Source organism: Dasypus novemcinctus, chromosome 26, assembly GCF_030445035.2.
Source record: "Dasypus novemcinctus isolate mDasNov1 chromosome 26, mDasNov1.1.hap2, whole genome shotgun sequence".
NCBI lineage: Eukaryota > Metazoa > Chordata > Mammalia > Cingulata > Dasypodidae > Dasypus > Dasypus novemcinctus.
Window position 1 is genome coordinate 29144348 of NC_080698.1, and position 20891 is coordinate 29165238.

The 20891-nt window shown below is 39.4% G+C and overlaps 1 pseudogene; it reads right to left on the reverse strand.

Annotated features, from left to right (window-relative positions):
• Positions 1 to 4326: 4326 nt before the first annotated feature.
• Positions 4327 to 19727, reverse strand: LOC101411197 (DET1 homolog; annotated as a pseudogene).
• Between the last annotated feature and the right edge of the window lie 1164 nt (positions 19728 to 20891).

Genomic DNA, 20891 nt, shown 5'->3' on the forward strand with positions numbered 1-20891 from the left:
TATGGTGTGCTTAAGCCTGGAACTACAGAGGCCCCAAATTTGCAAAATGCACTGTACCTATTCATCAAAATGCCCTCCTCCTACTTGATTCTAATTAGAAAAAATATATTTTATTGATTATAGAAGATAATGAGAGTTCACTATATTGCCAGACACCATGTAGGTTTTTTTTTATTCTCCCCCCTTGTTGCTTGCTTGCTGTCTGCTCTCTGTGTCCATTTGCTGTGTGTTCTTCTGTGTCTGTATTTATCCCCACCCCCCTCACCCCCCCCCCCCCCCCACAGCTTGCTTGTTGTCTGCTCTCTGTGTCCATTTGCTCTGCACTCTTCTGTGTTTTTTTACTGGTCTCCCTTTTTTTAAATTTTTTTTGCTGCATCACCATGCTGAACCAGCTCTCCGTGGCGCTTGCATGCTGGCTGTACTCCTTGGCACCTGGGCCAGTGGCTCTCTGCAGTGTGTGGGTGAGCCTGCCTTCACAAGGAGGCCCCGGGACATGAACCCAGGGCCTCCCATATGGTAGCTGGGTGCCCAACTGATTGAGCCATAGCTGCTTCCCCATGTATGTTTTTTATATGCAAAATTACGTTAAATCCTTCCCAAACCCTATCAGGTAACTACTATTATTGTCTCTAGTTTTATTCAAAGAAATTGAGACTTAAGGAGGATAAATAGTTAGTCAGAGATTACACAGATAATAAGTGTTAGGGCTAAGTGTCAGCTACAGACAGTCCAATGCCAATATTTGTACCATTTGCACCCTTAATCACAGTACAACTAAGCCTCCTGTAAGGAAAGTGTGGTTAACATTTTCCTACTTGTTTGGCTGATTTAATGGTCATTCCTGGTAGCCAGTTACCTAGGAAGGTGTGTCAACCTTCTAGAGCAAACGTGGGGACTTTAGTTTATAACTTGAACAACTTCACTACATGTCAGAGAGAGTGCCAGAGAAATAGGACACTGGTTTATTTCCCTATTTTTTTCCCAACCTTTTATTCTGGCCTTAAAAGTGCTTGGTTGTAACTAATAAATGTTATTAGGTGAATAAATGTTCACCCAGTATACCATTTTTGACGTAAATAATGTAATGTCCAAACAATGCAGAAGCTGCCTTAAATAAAACATGTGAAAGCAGGTCTTCTTTGAAGTAATTTGAAAAATATCAATAATGTCAGTTTAACAGCAAAACATGTTATCTGCCCTTTTCATTTTACTGCCTATGTTAGAAAAGTAAAAATGTGCCCTTTTATCATATAAAGTATATTTCCCACCACAATTGTACTGTTATCCTAGGAGCCATACTTTTAATTTTTTAATAAAATTTTGTTGAAGTATATCATACATTCATGCAAATACATAAACAGTAAGTATATAGTAAAAGTTATGAACTTACAAAACAAACATGCATGTTATCATATAGGGCTCCCATACATCACCCTCCACCTATGACTTGCATTGTTCTGAAACATTTGTTACAAACCGTGAACTAACAATAGCCTATACTTTACATTTGGTGTATCTCCCCCCAACCTACCTGATTACTAACACCATGTATTAATATTATATATTTGTTATAGTTCATGAAAGAAAATTCTCATATTTTTTTCTGTTAACCACAGTCCTCCTTCAACCACTGGATTCCCTGTGTTATACAGTCCCATGCTTTGTACAATCCATTGAAAGTGCGCACTCAGTGATTCCCATTTTCACCACAGAGTTAAGCTGTCATCACCTCAATCAATTTTAGAACATTTTCATTACTTCCAAAGGAAAAATCCATATCCCTTATACTACCCTACCATCCCTTAGAATTGATATAATAACTTCTTTGCCATTGCTGCAAAAATAATGCAATATTACTGTCAACTGTAATCTGTAAATTACATTGGTCGTAATCTTCCCATGGATCACCATATTCACATCACTTTGTAAAAAAAGAGCTTTCTTATATTTATACTGTTAACACAGTCTTCATCCACCACCAATATTACTGTTATACAGTCCCTAGATTATTCTCTAGCTTCTTTTCAATTGACATTTACATCCACAGACTACCCCTTTCAGCCACAATCATGTTTATGAATCAGTAGTGTTAGTTATACTCACTATAAGGTGTTACCATCAACTCTATTCATTTTTACACTTAAGCACTTGAAAAGAAGGTCTATCCTGTTGTTTTGGGGTGTAATGCTCTATAAAAGTCTAGTTCAATTATTATGTTATTCAAACTCTCTGTTTCTTTACTTATCCTCTGTCCAGATGTTCTATCCAATGCTGAGAGTGTTATTGAAGTCTCCAACTATTTTAGAGATGTGTGTTTCTCCCTTCAATTTTGCCGATGTGTGCTTCATGCATCTAGGGGCATGCAGGTTAGCTTCATAAATATTTATTGTAGTTATTTCTTCTTGGTGAATTTCCACTTTTATTAATATATAATGACCTTCTTCATCCATTATAAGAGTTTTGCATTTAAAATATATTTTGTCCGATATTAGTATCGCTGTTGCAGAACTTTTTTCCCATTATTTGTGTGGAATCTCTTTCTCCAACCTTTCACTTTCAACCTGGTTGTGTCCTTACATTTGTGGTGAGTCTCTCGTAGACTGCATATAGAATGCTTATATTTTAAAAAATCCATTCTGTTAGTTCATGTTTTTTGATTGGGGAATTCAACCCATTAACTTTCAATGTTATGACTGTAAAAGGATTTCTTATTTCAACTAGTTTATCCTTTGGTCTTCTTTAGTCTTATCTTACTATTGTCTGTCTTTTTATCCTTTAAGTTATAAGTAATCTTAATTTCTACCCTCTTCTCCAAGTCTCTCACCCTGTTTTTCCCTGTCAGGCTGTAGCACTCTCTTTAGTATCTCTTATAAATCTGGTCTTTTGGTAACATACTCCCTCAGTTTTTGATTGTCTGTGAAGACTTTAAACTCACACACATTTTTGAAGGGCATTTTTCCCAGATAAAGAATTCTTGACTGGCAGTGTTTCTTTTTCAGTACTTTAAACACATCATACTACTTTCTTCTCTCCTCCATGGTTTCTGATGAGAGATTGACACTTAGTCTTATTGAGGTTCCCTTGTATGTGATACATTGCTTTTCTCTTGTTGCTTTCAGAATCCTTTCTTTATCTCTGGGATTTGTTGTTCTGAATAATGTGTGTATTGGAATACATCTATTCAGATTTATTCTGTTTGATTTTTGTTGTCCTTCTTGGATATTGATACCTATGTCTTTCATAAGGGTTGGGAACTTTTTAGTCATTATTTCCTCAAATAGTCTTTCTGCTCCTTTTCCATTCTCTACTCCTTCTGGAACACAAGTAATGCATATGTTTGTGTATTTCATCTTGCCGTTTAATTCATGAGACTCTCTTCCATTTTTTCCCATTCTTTTCTCTTTCTGTTCTCCTGTTTTTTCACACTCAGATGCTTGTCTTCCATGTCACTAGTTCTGTTTCCATCAATTCAAATCTGCTGTTATACGCCTCTAATGTATTTTTAATCTTGCTGTGTCTTTCATCCACATAATCTCTGTTACTTTTCTTTGCAGGCTTTCAAAGTGTTCCTTATGCTCAGCTAGTGTTTTCTTAATATCCTTTTTCTCTTTAGTCCTGTTTTCCTTCAACTCCTTAAATTGATTTAGGAGATTTGTGTGTTTATCACTGATTAGTTGTCTTCAATCCTGTGTCTCATCAGGATTTTTGGTTTGTTCCTTTGCTTGGGCCATGTTTTCCTGTTTCTTTGTATGGCTTGTAATTTTTTGTTGCTGTCTTTCCATTTGAATATGTTGGTGAATTTACTCTGACAGTCAATTTCTCTTTCTTGCCCAGTGGTTTTGTTTCATGGCTCTTCTTTTATTTTATTTTTTCATTTAAGAAAATACCAAGGGCTTTATTTATTTGTTATTTTTCTTATTAAGATAGCCCTTACTCTCATGAGTGAACAAGATTTACCTGTTTCAGGCTGCAAATCACAATGCCAAAGCAGTGTCATGAAAGGGGTACAGGTCTAATGTTATCATCTTCAGAGCAAAAAAATGCAAAATAAAACAAAAACTAACTGGAATTAATTAGTGCTGGGCATTCCCACAGAGAAAAGGTAAAAGGACTTTAAATCAATCAGCAGTTGGATTATAGACAATTAAAGAATGCAGTGAGGCTAAGCCACCCTCTCTCCTCTCCTCTGGCTCTCTCTTATTTGAGGTATACCAGTTGGGAACCAGGGGAATGCTGCTGGTAGTCAGAGACTTTGCTTTGGAGTCTTCTGAGATAAGAAATCGTGAAAGTCTTGGAAGACCAGAGAAGCTGGCTTTGATGACATGCCTACCTGCAGCAGTGTCACATATGGAAGTTGACAACATAGTCCTCTGCATGGAAATGGCGAAAGGCTCAAAAGGATGAAAGGTGAAGGCAAGAAGCCACTGTGTGGCTAATGGGGTGGCCCAGAAGGCCTGCCTGGATCTCAAACTTCAGCAGACCAGAGTCCCAGGCGTAGAACCCTCTGAAGCCAATCTCTGGGTACAAGTGGAGAAAGTCACAATGAAATGATGTTTGGGGAAAAGACAGAGAACCCAGGCATCTTCTACCCCTCAGTGTGCTGTGGCAGTGATGAGTACCTGAAAGGATGATGTCCACAAGTCTTGCACTGCTCCATGACTGACACCCACTTGTCATCATAGCTGAAGAGAGACAAATCAAGGTAGGGGCTACCACTGTAAGACTGGGCACTGATGAGGAGCTGGCCCAGCAGCTGGCATACTGCCTCTGTGTGCCCTTCATATTTGGCATTTACAATAATGTCTTTGAAGCGGCATTGTATCTGCCTTGCAAAATTGTTGTTGGAAGCTGAGCAGGGAAACTGGACTTCACTCTATAGGATAACATTACAGAAGAGGTCACAAAAGTTCTCAGAGTTCCAAAAGCTCATCTGATGTATTCTCAAACACAGCAATCACCTCTGTTGTCACCATATTGTACACAACAAAGAAAGAAGCCTGTGATGGGTCTGTGACCCACAGTGTCACTACATCCTCTCTTGTATACTTGATAAACAGATGGTTTTCACCCAGAAGCTACATCTTCCACATGCATAGCTGCTGCAGTTGATCAAGATACTGGAAGAAGCGCCTGTTGGCCATTGCACTGCCATCCTTCTCTGCCTGGTGTCACAAGTATACCAGAAGCTGATGTTTCAGGGAGTTGATGAAAGGATCCCTAAAGAGGTTGGCCATACCTGTCTGAGTGTCCCACTGTATCTCGGGGAAAATAGCTGACACAGTGAGCAAGTCATCTTCATAGCAAAAGCGGCCAATGGCCTGCATATCAATGAACATGCCTTCGGGAATTACCTGGAAGACATGGATGGTCTGCTGCTGCACTGACAAGATGGCCAAGATGTTCTTGTACAAGTACAGTCCTTGGTTGTGTGACAGAACCACTTTGTCATACTTGAAAGTGTGAGTATCACATAAGTGGCCAGTGTGAAGGTCAATGATATGGAGGGAATAGTCCTCTAGAGGGCACCGTGGGTTGGGGGTCACTGACTCACTATTCCCATACACCTCATAGAAAGGAGGGTGAGGCTCATCCAGGCGGTAGGCAGCAGAGCCCACGATGACGCAGCAGCAGTCGTTGGTGAAGTGGCTACATTCTCGGTTCAGGTGCTCACCATTGGCTGCCACGTTGGTAATGTGGCAAGACAAAAAATGCGTTCAAAGAGCCGGCCCTGTATGTTGACTGACCACTGGTCATTACCACTGGACAAGATCTCCTCCTCGTATCCTTGCAGTAGGTGCTCTGTCGCCTGGCAGCCCTGGTAGTCACAGATTTCAAGAGACGTCTGGTCTGAAGAAAAAGCAATAAAGTAACGTCCATCAGGTGAGAATTTACGTAAGAAACAAGGAGGCTTCTCGACATTGACAACTGTGAAGTTGGGGGAAGACAGTCTGGTGGAACACTCAGAACTGATGCCAGTGGGTACCTGCCTTGCCTGAACTGATCCGCCGGCGTTCCAAGCGGTGAATGACATTTTGGTTTTGGGTTCTCCGAGGTGTGATGGCGGGAACATATGATGATCCATTATCACATGTCTGTCGGTCTGGACTCAACGGGCCAGGACGAGCGGGTGCCCAGCCAGCTCGGTGCGCTTCTCCCCTGACCCCACCATGCCTCCGGGACCGACTTCCGTAGCCGCAGACCCCGCTTCCGCCAGCCACCGGAAGTGTGGAGCCTTCTTTTATTCTTGGTTCACCCTTTTCTACATCTTTAAAACTGCCCCGCTTAACTTGTAAAAATATGACCAGGGACTCTCTAAGGGGCACAGATTCACTCCAAGTAGACTGGAATTAGAAATTTGTAAAAGCTGTTTTTCTCCTTTCAGTTTCCCAGCTGGCCAGGAGATTGTGTTTGTGGGGAATCTTTCCACGGAGGCGTCTCTCTCAACCTCCACTTGCTTGTGATTCTGGTCTGGCCAGAGCCAAGATTCAAACCCATTCTTCTGGCCAGATTCACTGAAGAGAAACCACTCTCCACCCTCTGCGTACGCTTCCCTTCCCAGAGTGGAAGATACCTGTTCCCCTCTCATTTGGTTTCAGTGAGCCCTGGGTTTTGTGCAGGCTGTTTGCCTTGACAGTGGTGGATGGGTGCTGTTCCCAGCTGTGAGAGTTAGCAACTCATGTTTTTTTGTTCCATCTCTTTTATCTCTCTGTCCCCTGCATTCCTGGAGGATGCACAGCACTATTCTGCTCTGCAGGTCCCCAAAGCAACTCCCTCAGACAGCTTTTTTTGCCCTTCCTCCATTGTTTTTGTGAGAGAGTTGATTGCTGCCTACCTACTCTGATGCCATCATCCTCATAGTACCCCCATATATTTAATTTCTGAAATGAGCAAACAAACATCTGTATCATGTTTAAAGAAGGACGTATGGTTTAATAGATAACTTTGGCTTTATAATCAGATTACTTTTGGTTGAATCTTAGTCTGGACACTTTGGATAACACATTTACCTTCTTTGAAGGTCTGTTTTCCATTTTATTAAGTAGGGATAATTACACCTAATTTGGAAAGTTGCTTTGAGTGTTAAATGAAATAATAAATGCTATTAATTTAGCAAGCAATCTTAAATTGCATCAGGGTACAAAAAGGAAACAGATTTACTTTTATTATTTTTTCTTGAAAAAACAATCTTAGATTCCTTTATCCTTACATCTTTTTCAGTTGGAACCCATCACTGTAGGTAGCTTTCAGTGATAAGAACAGTCTCACTCTGATAATGTGTTAGTTTGGATTTTCCCCCAAAATGACTTTGGAGCAAGAATTTTGGTGCAGTTGATATATCTGGGGGTGGTTCCAGGTAATACAAATGAAGAAATGGGGAAAGAAAGACAGAAAAATAAAAAGCCAATAAAGTATGTGTTACAAGTATGCTACTACTGTAAGTAACTGTGGCTCATTCTTTCTAGGGAGTCTCTAAAATACCATGTGGAACATGCCTTTGAATGTTCCCATTAGAAGAAAGGGAGTGTCATAAATGCTGTTGGTTCCTTTCCTGGACCACTTCTCACAGCTCCCACACCCCATAGTTCTATGGAGAATTTTCCTTGATTAAACACACTCTCCCACTCCAGTTGCCAATACTCAATTACAGACTTCTACATGGGGATACAAAAGGCCAGACCGTTGTCTTAAGAGGGAACAATTCTGCTGTTTAGTTTCTACTACAGAGTACCTCTCCATCCTTGAACCAGATTGAGACTAGACTTACCTGGGAACACATCCTAGCATGGATTCTTCCCTTTCCCTATCCTGTTTCATTCACTCCTTTACAGGTTTCTCCTGAGAGCTATTCATCATAAATCTTGTGCATCTGAATCCCTGTCTCAATCTCTTAATCTTCTAGGGAACCTGATGTAAGATAGGAACATTGGGACAATTATTCAACAATGCTCATCTCTCAGTGGTTGAGTGTGTGGTGACACTGACCTTCTGTGTCCCATTCCACAGCTGGCTTCTGATGGGGTTGCCTTGTTTCCCTCAGGGAGTGCTCGTGGATGGGGCCCATCAGCATGATTTGATCCAGTATACTGGTGTATACTAGTTTCCTAGGGCTACTGTAACAAAGTACCATGAACTCGATGGTTTAAAACAACAGAAACCTGTTCCCTTACAGTTCTGGAGGCCAGAAGTCCAAAAGCAAGGTGTTGGCTGGACCATGCCCTCTCTGAAAACTCTTGGGGAGGAATTCTTGTTTGCTTTCCTAGCTTCTGGTGGTGGCCAGCAATCCTTGGTATTCCAAGTTTTGATCTGCATCACTGCAGTCTCTGCTTTTCTTCACGTAGTCTTCTCCCCTGTGTGCCTCTGTTTCAATGTCTGTTCTCTTCTTATAAGGATATTGGATATATTGGATTAAAACCTCACCCGAAATCCAGTATGACCTCATTAGATAATTATATCTGAAAAGACACCATTTCCAAATAAAGTCACATTCTGCAGTTCCTGGAAGGACAGACTTTTTTGGGGGTGAGGGGAGGGACGAGCAGACACTATTCAACCTAGTACATGACACGTGGGAATCTTGCAATGCTGGTTACATGCAATGGAGGCTTCTCCATCTGCAGTCCTTCTTTTTCTGAGTTTGACTCCAGCCATCCTCCCATCTTCAGAAAACTTCAGGCAGGAAGAAAATATCAACTTCTAGTTTGACATATACTCCCAAATGTAGGAGACACATGTAAAACTCCCCCAAGAATTCTGTCAATGATTTCTGTACAGGGTAGGGTGGGAGTTGGGCAGGGGGAAGGCTGAGATGTTTTGTAGACTTGCAAGCTGTCTGCCAGATAATCAGACCTTAGTCTCCTCTTTTGACACATCTTGGACTTGTTTACTTACAAACCCACTTGATTGTCTTGTGGGACAGCCACTGGGCCAACAACTGTCCTGATGCAATCAATATCCCTTAATGTGCTCTACTCTTCTTACTTGGGGTGAATGAGATGATGCAGGTGAGTGTTAAAGGACCAGTTTGGCCACATTCTTTTTTAAATAAGCCATTTTGCATTCCCTCTTGGGACTTCAGGACTTTAGCTGATATCCAGAAGTCACAGAAAAACTTCTGCTTAATATCCTTTTACGTATCTAAAGTAATACTTAAACACTCGCTAATTGGTAGCTACTATTTAAATTATAAAATTAGTTTCTGGCATCTTTGAAAAGCCATTGCAACTTAGTGTTTATTGTAGCACAAGTTTGTTAACAACGTGACTCAGCACATTTAATGAACAGATCATGGGCCTGCTGGGCAGGACACCTGGGACATCTTGGTCGCAGCTCTGTGACCTTTGTGAAATCACTTCACCTTACGAGACTTACTCCACAGCCACCAAATAGGACTAATAAAATCTGCTTTGCATATCCCAAGGGTTCTTATGTAAGTATGAAGTGAAGGAAAATAGGCAAAGCATATTTAAAAGTATAAAATAATGAAAGGTGATAATTAATAAAATATCCCACTTTTAAGGGAATAATCCAAAAGGCTGCTTTCCCTTTAGATACTCATGAGAATCCAACAAGCTGCTGTGGCTGAGACCTGACTCATTTTTCAGCAAACAGATGCCATGCTAAATGATGACAAAGTGATAAACATATGTAAATATTTCATATGGAAGTGAAGTCAATACGGACAAATGCAAAAGATGCCGTTCCAAGACTGGGAAAGCCGGGCTGTGCACAGTCACAGCAGAAAAAGGCGCGGGTGTCGGAGTGGATCTTAAGCTAAAACAAGCCCTGTGTTGTTATTTAAAAACTTACCAGAAACTATTAATAGTCTTGTACCATGCATAATTTTGCCATTTGACTCAGACTTCATCATGTATTGGGTGAGTATATTGTATAGAGAAAGATGCCCTAACTTAAAAATTCCTGCTCCTTGTGATATTAGACGTAGACTTACCTTTTCAGGTCTTTAGCTGGTCAAGTTAGAATAGTTATCTTTACCTAGTCACAGAATGATTACAGATGATAGGAGACTTTGTTTTCGGACGTGTTCTGAAAAGCATAGATAAACTGACAAGGCATAAGTTTATATTAACAGATGACAAAAAAGGATGGAAAATCCTGGAAGAAAGTCAGAAAATGGCCTGGAGATGAAGATGCCAGAAGGCATTTGTGGTGGTTTGGAGCTGTATGTACCCTAGAAAGACATGTTCTTAAATCTAATCCATTCCTGTGGGTGTGACCCTTTGTGAGGCTACTTCAGTTAACCCTAATCCTGGAGTCCTTTATAACTGAACGAATTTCAGACCAAGAGAGAGAGCCACAGATAGAGCTGCCAGAAGCTGAACATCAGCTGCACCTGGAAGAAGAGGGAAAGACCAGGAGAGGCCACCACGTGCCTGCCATGTGACAAACTGAGGACCAGGAATTGCTGGCAGCTAGCCCCAGAAAGCCACAGTTTTCAGGGAGAAAGTATTGCCTTGATGATTCCTTGATTTGGACATTCTCCCAGTCTCAAAACTGAGTGAATAAATTCCCATTGTTTAAGCTCAACCATTTCATGGTATTTGTCTAAGTGGCCTAGAAAATTAAAACAGCATCCTATTTTATCACATCACCAGGGACTGTCCAAAAATAGCACATCTCTTAATTTAATAGAGAAAGAGGCAGACAGACAGAGACTGAGATTGAAGGGGCTCAGTGGGATCTAACAAAGATCAGTCTCAGCAATGGACTAGATGACCTTGGAGAGTGCAGGCTGCAGCTTTTGAAAACATGCTTTGTGTGGTTTGAATGTTCAATTGCCCATTATCAGTGAGTGTTATAAGACAATATCTCTCTAGTGTTGCCTTTACAAATAGTCCATGGTTAACACACGAAATAGGCCATTTAAATAGAAACCCATGACAAGGCAAACCATTTCTTAAAAGCAGAAAAGCTCTTTATTATGGAATAGTTCAAACATATATAAAGTAAAAGAATCAAATGTTGAACATCGATATATCCCTTGTTCATGTTCAACATTATTACTGTTCTGGAAAGTCCATTTCTTTTCTAAAAAATATAACCTTTTCTAATTTAAAAATTTTTATGTGGCAATATTTTCAAATCAGAGTAAGAATAGTATTGTACAAAAAGAATAATTTCAAAAAAGAATGTAAAGATAATCCATAGACTCTTTACCCAGATTTACCTATGGTTAATATTTTACTCCTTTTGTGTCTTAGCTTGCTTAGGTTGTTATGCCAATTACCACACAGTGGGTTGGCTTAAGCAACAAGAATTTATGGGCTCATGGTTTCAGAGGCTAGAAGTCCAACAGCAAGGTATTGGCAGGGCTTGCTTTCAGTCTGTAGCATTCCTGCAATTCTCTTTCATGAGGCAATCTCTTTGGGTCTGCTCCCCTGATTTCTGCTTACTGTTCACTTCTACTGACTGAATACAGAATTTCCTCTGCTCTAGGAGTACTCCAATCATATGGATGAAGACCCAGCCTGATTCAATTTGGCCCCATCTAAATAGGATCTTTTGATGATCCTATTCACAAATGAACCTTCACCTCAACTTAAAAGTCCTGTTTACAAATGGGTTCACACCCCCAAGAACATGGAGTGTGGATTAATATCTGAACATATCTTTATTGGACACATGATTCAGTCCCCAACACTTTGTTTTATAATTGACATATGTCTTCTCTTTCTTTCTCTAACATTTGACTTTTCTGAACCATTTGAAGAATAATTGTACTCATCATGGCCATTTACCCCAAAATATTTTACGGTATGTTTCCTAAGAATATTTTCTTATATAACTGTAGCACATTTGTCAATTTCTTACATTTACATTGACACAGTTTTATCATACTCATATTTTATTAGTTGACCCCAAAATGGCTTTGATAGCATTTTTCTTCCTCTATTACTGTATCCAGTCTAGGGTCATGTTTTACATTTAGTTATCCTCTCTCTCTACCTCTTTTAATATGGAAACTTCCTTGCTTTTATACAATGTTGATGTTTTTGAGAAATAGTGTTTCTTTGTTTTTATAGAATGTTACATATTTGGGCTTTGTGTAATGTTTCCTCATGACTAGATTCAGGTTATGCATTCTAACCGGAACACTGCCTAGGAGACGCTATGAACTTCTCAGGGTGTCACATCTGGAGGTAGAGCAGCCTTCTGCCCCTAACTGGCAATGCTAATTTTGAAAACTTGGTCAAGGTATTGTTGCTTTCTCCACTGTATAACAAATATTCCTTTTCTTGTGGCATATAAACTATCTGTAGCAGGTCCCTTAAGAACATGCAAATATTCTGTTCCTCTCAAAAATTTCTCCTAGATTTTAGCACCCCTTGATTAATCTTGCCTGGTCCAATATTTACTATGATGTTGCAAAATATTGATTTCACAGTCCAGCACTACTTCCACATTTATTAACCAGCACATTAGATGCTACTGTAAGAGTCCTTCCTTTTATCCTATTTATTTATTGATTGATGCATTTATTATTAGTATACAGTAATGAATTCTTTGTTTTCCACAATGGCTTTTAATTTATTACTATAGTAAATTATTTTGGTGTCCAGATTGCCCCAGATGTGGGTAGAAGAAGCATGCTCAAGTTGGCTTCTTTGTCCTTCTAACATGCCCCCATCAATTTTTTGAGCATTTACTGGATGACAGAATAAGGAGTCCCTTGTTCTTTTTGTACCTGCTCATCCCAGTTCTGGTATCAGCCATTGATTCCTGTAGCAGTTTAATATAGTTATGAATTCCAAAAATTGATATTGGATTATATTTTTTAACTGGTCTGTACCTGGGCATGATTAAATTGTGATTAGGGCTTTGACTGGGTCACATCAGTAGAGTATGCCAGATAAAAGATATGGCAAAGGACAGAGTTGGAGGTTTTTGATGTTGGAGTTTTGATGTTGGAGTTTGATGCTGAAGCCTTAAGCTGGAGCCCTGAGAAGTAAGCACACCGAGGAAACAGAAGCAAGTCCTGGGGAAGAGAGGAACCCAGGAAGCCTGAACCCTGGTCGATGTTGGCAGCCATCTTGCTCCAACATATGAAAATAGACTTTGGTAAGGGAAGTAATTTATGCTTTATGGCCTGGTATCTGTAAGTGCCTACCCCAGATAATTACCCTATATAAAAACCAACAGACTTCTGGTATTTTGCATCAGCACCCCTTAGGCTGACTAATACAGTTATTTTTAGTGGGGAGTGGTATTAGAGACAAAACTCTAAGCATTAGGTATGCTCACTGCTACTGAACTGTTGTGCTTTAGTACTTTCAATGCACAGAACTAGGAAATATATGTATATATACACACATTTATATATATATACACATGTACACATGTATATTCATATGCATATATATGAATATATAAATGTGTACGTATATATATAATATATATTAGAAATCATTAATTTATACTACCACATGCATACATCTGTATATAAATGTATATACATGTGTACATGTTTATATCATATATATCTGAGAAATCATGTGTGCATGTGTATGTATATAAATATGTATTTATGTATAATATATATATATTAGAAATCATGAATTTATACCATCACCTCTAAGTTCCAGCCCATGTCCACAGGGTTCTTTCTTGCCTTCCCTTCTTTCATATGTTTATATGTATCTTTTTCCTCAGTGAGAACCCTGGCTCCCAAATTTACCCATTTGGTCAATCCTATAATACTCTACTCTAGTTTCAGAATTGTTTACCTGTACCACTATGAAAAACTTACTGAAAAGTGTTTATAATTTGTTTGCAGGAAACAGACTTGGCCCAATGGATAGGGTGTCCACCTACCACATGGGAGGTCCACAGTTCAAACCCCAGGCCTCCTTGACCCATGTGGAGCTGACCCATGTGCAGTGCTGATATGCGCAAGGAGTACCCTGCCACTCAGGGTGTCCCCCACGTAGGGGAGCTCCACGCGCAAGGAGTGCACCCCTTAAGGAGAGTCGCCCAGTGCGAAAGAAAGTGCAGCCTGCCCAAGAATGGTGCCCCACACACAGAAAGCTGACATGACAAGATGATGCAACAAAAAAGAAACACAGATTCCCAGTGCCACTGATAAGGATAGAAGTGGTCACAGAAGAACACACAGCAAATGGACACAGAAGGCAGACAACTGGAGGCGGGGGGATGGGAGAGAAATAAAAAATAAATCTTAAAAAAATTTTTGTTTGCAATTCTTATCTTAACCCCACCCAACCCTGCCCCAAATTCAGTGGTATAGTCAAATAGTGTGTTCATATGTACTTGGATTAGTACATTTTTCATTTTTTGTTTCACATCGGGGTGGTGTAAATTTGAAATGCAGTTGAATTCATATGGTTCAGTTGCTTTCTGTTTTATTTCCTTCCTCCTTCCATCCCTATTGATTTAATTTTTTAATATTTAGAAAGTATAATGCTTCAGAAAGGCAAAACTATATATCTCCTCTATTCCCAGTCCTGCTATTAGAATATATATGAGCAAAAATTAACACATTAAAGACAATGATATAATTGCCTATAGGGGAAATGGAGGGAATGGAGATAAAGTGGGAATTTATTAATCAATTGGTTGATTGAGATCTTACCTTGAACCATGGATAAGTGACGATGATAGACTGAGGGCATAACTGACCATACCTTCAAGTAGTGAGGTTAAAATAAAATTTCCCTAAGCCATTATAACATAAAGGAGCATTTTCCAAGGTATGTTCTGCAGGACACTAGTCTCATGAGTTATTCAATGAAACAAAAAAGGTATTCCTGGTCAAATAAGTTTGGGTAACAATTACATAGGTAATCTCCTTCTTGGAAGTCTTTCTGTCAAGAAATTGACTTTGTGTGGCACAGTACCTTCCTTTATTGGGCTCCCTTAATCAGATATTGTAAGTCAGGAGGACAGACACATAAAGAGACATCAACTCATTCTAGGACATGTGTCAGGGTCACCAAGAGAAACGCGATTCCCACAGCACGGGATGGAACAATGTTTTACTCACGTAGAGAAGAGACAGAACATGGTCATCTTCACTAGTGGGCATAGGTTCTCCATAGCCAGTGGGTCTCCTGACTGATGGAAGGAAATGCTCTACACAGCACGCCTTTCTTGTGTGGAGAGATACCACTGCCTCCCCACCAGGCACAGATAACCACTTGAGTGTGAGCTGGGTGCCATAAAATATGCTCACTTTAATCAGACTGTCTCCAGTGAAGAGTTATATATGTTCAGTACAATAGGGGAAGGAACATACTGGCAGTCTTTTTATCTACAAGGGGAATGTGTTTTATGCCACCAAGCTGATACACCTGGTCCTGAACACAGGATGTATTTGTATATTCCAGGAAAAGGGAACAGGCTGCTTTAGGACTGTCCCTTACTGTGAATATTTACTGCAAGCATCTTTCAGAATAAGTATTCAGGGGGACAAATAATTTAAGGAAATTTGGGTCCACACATCCATTCAACAAATATTTATTGATGACCTACTTTGTGAGCTATTTTTGGTGTTGTGGATAGACAGCAAATGAAACAAATGAAGTACCTGTCCTTGTGGAACTTATGTTTTAGCAGAGTTGGGGTTGGGAGGTGAGGCATACAGTAATCTATTAAAGAAATACCATATCCAGTGGTGACATATGGTATCTGATACCATATCCATGTAAGAGAGACAAAACCTACCAATTTCCTTTCCTCCTTGACACATCAAAATGCTGACCTAAAAGAAAAGAATGGAAGAGTAAAGGCTTTATTCAACTTGCATGCTAAGTATCATCTGAATACATCTGAACATAAACCAAAAATCAGGGGTGATAAAATTAAAACAAAATCAAGAGAAAAATCTTGAGTTTTTAATCACATTCCCATGTTGATAAAATATTTATGAGCTCTCTTATAATTAATTAGAATAAACTATGTAACACTGCAGGAAACAAATTGAAAATTTAATAAAGTAAGTTCGCTTCCAATTTCTTTTGAAGAAAGAAGCTAATTATATTTAGTTCTGTAATTATAACTTTAATTAAAATATAATGCAAAATATTCCATAAAGTGAAAACAGTGCTGAGTAATAAAATGGAGACTTTAAGACAATTTTCTCTTTAAATGAAAATTTATAATTTAAAATGAAGCCTCTAGTATACAGTTTTCCAAAACATCATCCTTTCAGTATAATTTTATTTTCACATCCATCTTATACAGACTAATTAATGTTTATTTACTGTTTTAAACCTATTCCTTTCTGTTTGTTGTATACTAAAATCTCCTTTTCATTTGTTTTAGCTGTCTTTCAGAGGTTGTTTCAAGTGACACTCCTATTTCCCACTTGCATATCATAATTTACAGCACATCGCTTTTGAGTTAGAACATGGATCAAAACTTTCATTGACTTAAAACTCGAAAGCTCAGATGTTCTTAGAAGTATATTCACATATCATTCCCCTTCACCTGGATGGCATGGAGATGATTTGATTGCTCCAGGCAGATATCCAGGTAGAAGGAAATTTAGATTCTCTAAAATGAAATTAGGAAGGAGATGAAATAACCTTCTGGTGGTGTTTTTAATAATCATTTGCTCTCAAACACTTCTCAGAGGAATAGAATTGAGTAATAGTTTTGCCCAGATGTTAGACTTAAATCTCAAAGTATACTAGAATTTGGAGCCATTTACCATGATGTTAAAGTCCTATCCAATTCTTCTAAGGGACTTTTAGACTGCTCTTTAATTTTATTTAAGAGTAGTTACCGTTGTTACAAGTGATGAAAGATTACTAAAATAGGACAATTAACTATTGTCCATAGTGAACACTAGGTGATTTTCCCCCATATACTACTTTTTTTTTGTCTTTATTTTTTTAAATGTTACATTAAAAAAATATGAGGACCCCATATACCCCCCACCTCCTCACTCCACTCCTTCCCCCATAACAACAACCTCCTCCATCATCATGAGAAATTCATTGCACTTGGTGGATACATCTCTGAGCACCTCAAGGTCAATGGTCCACATCATAGCCCACACTCTCCCACAGTCTACCCAGTGGGCCATGGGAGGACATACAATGTCTGGTAACTGTCCCTGTAGCACCACGCAGGACAACTCCAACCCCCGAAAATGCACCCACATCACAACTCTTCCTCCCACTCCCTACCCCCAGCAGGCACCATGGCCACTTTCTCCACACCAATGCCACATTTTCTTCGATTACTAATCACAATAGTTCATGAATAGAATATCAGTAAGTCCACTCTAATCCATACTTTATTCCTCCATCCTGTGGACCTTAGAGTGGTTGTGTCCACTCCACATCTATATCAAGAGGGGGCTTAGATTCTACATGGATGCTGGATGCAATTCTCCTGCTTTCAGTTGTAGGCACTCTTGGCTCCCTGGTATGGTGGTTGACCTTCTTCACCTCCATGTTAGCTGAGTGGGGTAAGTCCAATAAACCAGAGTGTAGGAGTTGCAAGTCTGTTGAGGCTCAGGGCCTGGCTATCACATGGTCAGTCCAGAGATTCAGGTCCCCTGGGTATACATTAAACCCCAGCACCAACTATAGTTCTGGTAAAAGTAAAAGTACCAGAACAAGTACTTTGTGGACAAAGATCACATCTGAGTCCAGTTCCATCACACAAAAACAAACTCCAAAATAGGGTCAACTGACATGGCACTGAACTCCATCTGCCATGACCATAGCACCTATGGGTCTCTGTAGCCCTCAGAAGAACCAATACCTGGGGTTGTATCTACTTTATCTGTCTCTGGGACTCTGCTCAGGTGTGCATAAGGGCGACCCCTCTGATAACCTCCCGGCTCTTTTTGGAGACTCATAGCCATATAAACTCATTTGTCCTTTCCATTTCCCCCTTTTATTCAGGTCAAAAAGCATTTTTAACTCCTGGCATTATATGTAGACTGAGATACTCTGCTGGTCCGAGTTGACCCTTTTATTCAAAGTCATTTTCTAGTTACATCATCGGCTGGTACTTGGTAGTAATCCCTCGGTGACTGGGAGGCTCATCCCCAAGAGTCATGTCCCACGCTGGGGGGAAGGCAATGCATTTACATGCCGAGTTTGGCTTTGAGACTGGCCACATTTGAGCAACACGGAGGAGAAAACTCTTAGGCACCTGCAGCTCTAGGCCCTGTTCTTATTTCAGGTGCACAGACTTACAGGCATAGTCATTATTATCAAGGGCTCATTGTTGGACCTTCCTTCTTTTTTGGTCTTTGCCATTGCACTTGGGGGATTGTTGTTGTTCCTTTAGGGATGGTGATAGAGCTCCCCTGGCTAGGAACTCAGTACTCCCTCAGTTGTTGTTTTTAATTGTAACCACTATGAAAATATCCAAACATTTTTATGTACCCTGGATATAGGCCCTTGATAACTCCCTGCCAAACATATGTCCCCTGTCAATAATATCCCACACCAGTATTCCTCCACTGCCATTGTTGAACCTCTCTGTAATCCAAAACTTCTTCAAAAATGAAGCCCAATATATTGCCAGGTTCCATTAATAGTAAAATGGAATATAATATAGTGAATGAATTTAAAGGCTAGATATACAATACATATTAATTTAGAAAAATTAAGGTAAAAATAAAATGGAGTATCAAAAAATTTAAAAATGCAAAAGCTTTTTGATGTTTTGCCTTCCATCACTGCAATAAATGTTGCCCTGTATGCAAATTGGCAAGGAAACTTCTTCCATCTTTTCCTCAGTGTCTACGTCCTTTCTTTTTCTTTTTGTCCCTAATTATTAAGCTTATCTTCACAAAAGTTTTAGATTACAGTAATTCATATATACAATAAATAGTACTCCCACATATCCAACATAAAACCCTTTTCCCTTCCACAGCAATAATCTTTTTACATATTGATACTATATTTACTGAAACTGTTTACAGCTATTGAGACAATAGCTTTCAAACAAGGTAACATTTGGGTTTACATTGTGGTTTATATTTTAAACTATACAATTTTCTAAATTTTTAGTTATCTTATGTTTTACATTATGATTTACATTTTAGTCTATCAGCCCCTATATATTTTTGGTGTAATTTAACATGTCTTATATCCATCCTTGCATAATCTGTTGGAACCCTTCAATTGCCCACACAGTTACATTGATTCCATCTATTCAATACCTCTTTCCCCCTCCCCTTAGGGATCACAGTGACAGTCAATCTTCATTGCGTGAAGGGCCATGTTCAGAGATACTTGCAACAGTGTTGAGGGCTTGACATGCTCAACTGCCCTAATGCATTGGGAGTCACTATTTCTCTTGAGAGGTACAATTCCCTCTATTTGAGAACATCAGTCCCCCACAGGATGTGGGTATACCTTCACTCTCATTATATGGATCTCTATCCAATGATATAACCCACTATGGCAAAATGAGCACTCACACACTCCCTAGGAGCCTGTCCTATGTCAGATTATCCCTTTAAGTATCTTAAACAGGTAACCTTCTTTATTATATTTTAGAAAAAGTTTTCTCAGCATTATACTCTCAAGCAAATACCTGACAAACTCCTATGTTCGTATGTTGCCCCACCCTCCCCCCAATTTCTTGGGTAATATTTCCCATCCTCCCATTTCTAGCCCCCCATAAGCCCACAAAGCCCCACCCAAAGGTAACCCTATTCCCCCATTTTATGCCTTCCTTGTACAAATACTTACCTCCAGCTTATCGTAGATTACACGCATGTAGGTGTCAGCTTACATCCTTCCACTACCTCCCAATTTCCTTTAAGCCTATCATCCAGTCTCTAGCTCTCTGACGCAGCTTGGTTTACTTATTTCATATCATTGAGGTCATGTAGTATTTGTCCTTCAATGCCTGTGTTGCTTCACTCAACATAAGGTTCTCAAGATTCATCCATGTTATCACGTGTGTTTGTAGTGTATTCGTTCTTAAAGATGAGTAGTATTCCATTGTATGTATATACCACATTTTATTTATCCATTCATCTGTTGATGGGCATTTGGGTTGATTAATGCTGCTATGAACATTGGTGTGCATATATCAGTTTGTGCCCTTGTTTTCAGTTCTACTGGGTATATACCCAGCAGTGGAATTGCTGGGTCATATGGCAAATCTATAGCTAGTTTTTTGAGAAACCGCCAAACTATCCTCCAGAATGGCTGGAACCATCTGCATTCCCACCAGCAATGGATGAGTGTTCCCATTCCTCTACATCCTCTCCAGCATTTGTAGTCTTCTCTTTTTTTCATAGCTGCCAATCTTATGGAAGTAAGATGGTATCTCATTGTAGTTTTGATTTGCATTTCCCTAATAGCTAGAGATTTGGAGTATTTTTTTCATGTGCTTTTTAGCCATTTGTATTTCTTCTTTGGAGAAGTGCCTGTTTAAATCTTTTTCCCATTTTTTAAATAGGTTGTTTGTCTTTTTATTTTCAAGATATAGGAGTTCTTTATATATGCAAGTTATAAGTCTCCTATCAGATATATGGTTACCAAATATTTTCTCCCATTGTGTAGTCTCTATTTTCACCATCTTGACAAACTCCTTTGAGGTACAAAAGGCTTTAATTTTGAGAAAGTCCCATTTATCTATTTGTTCTTCTGCTGCTCGTGCTTTTGGTGTGAATCATGAAGCCATTTCCTATTACAAGGTCCTGTAGATGCTTCCCTACACTGCTTTCCAAAGTCTTTATGGTCTTGGCTCTTACATTTAAGTCTTTGATCCATCTTGAGTTGATTTTTGTATAAGGTGTGAGTTGGTAATTCTCTTTCATTCTTTTACATATGGATATCCGGTTCTCCAGGTACCATTTGTTGAATAGGCCATTCTCTCCCAGTTGAGAGGGTCTGGTGGCTTTATTGAATATTATATGACTATATATATGA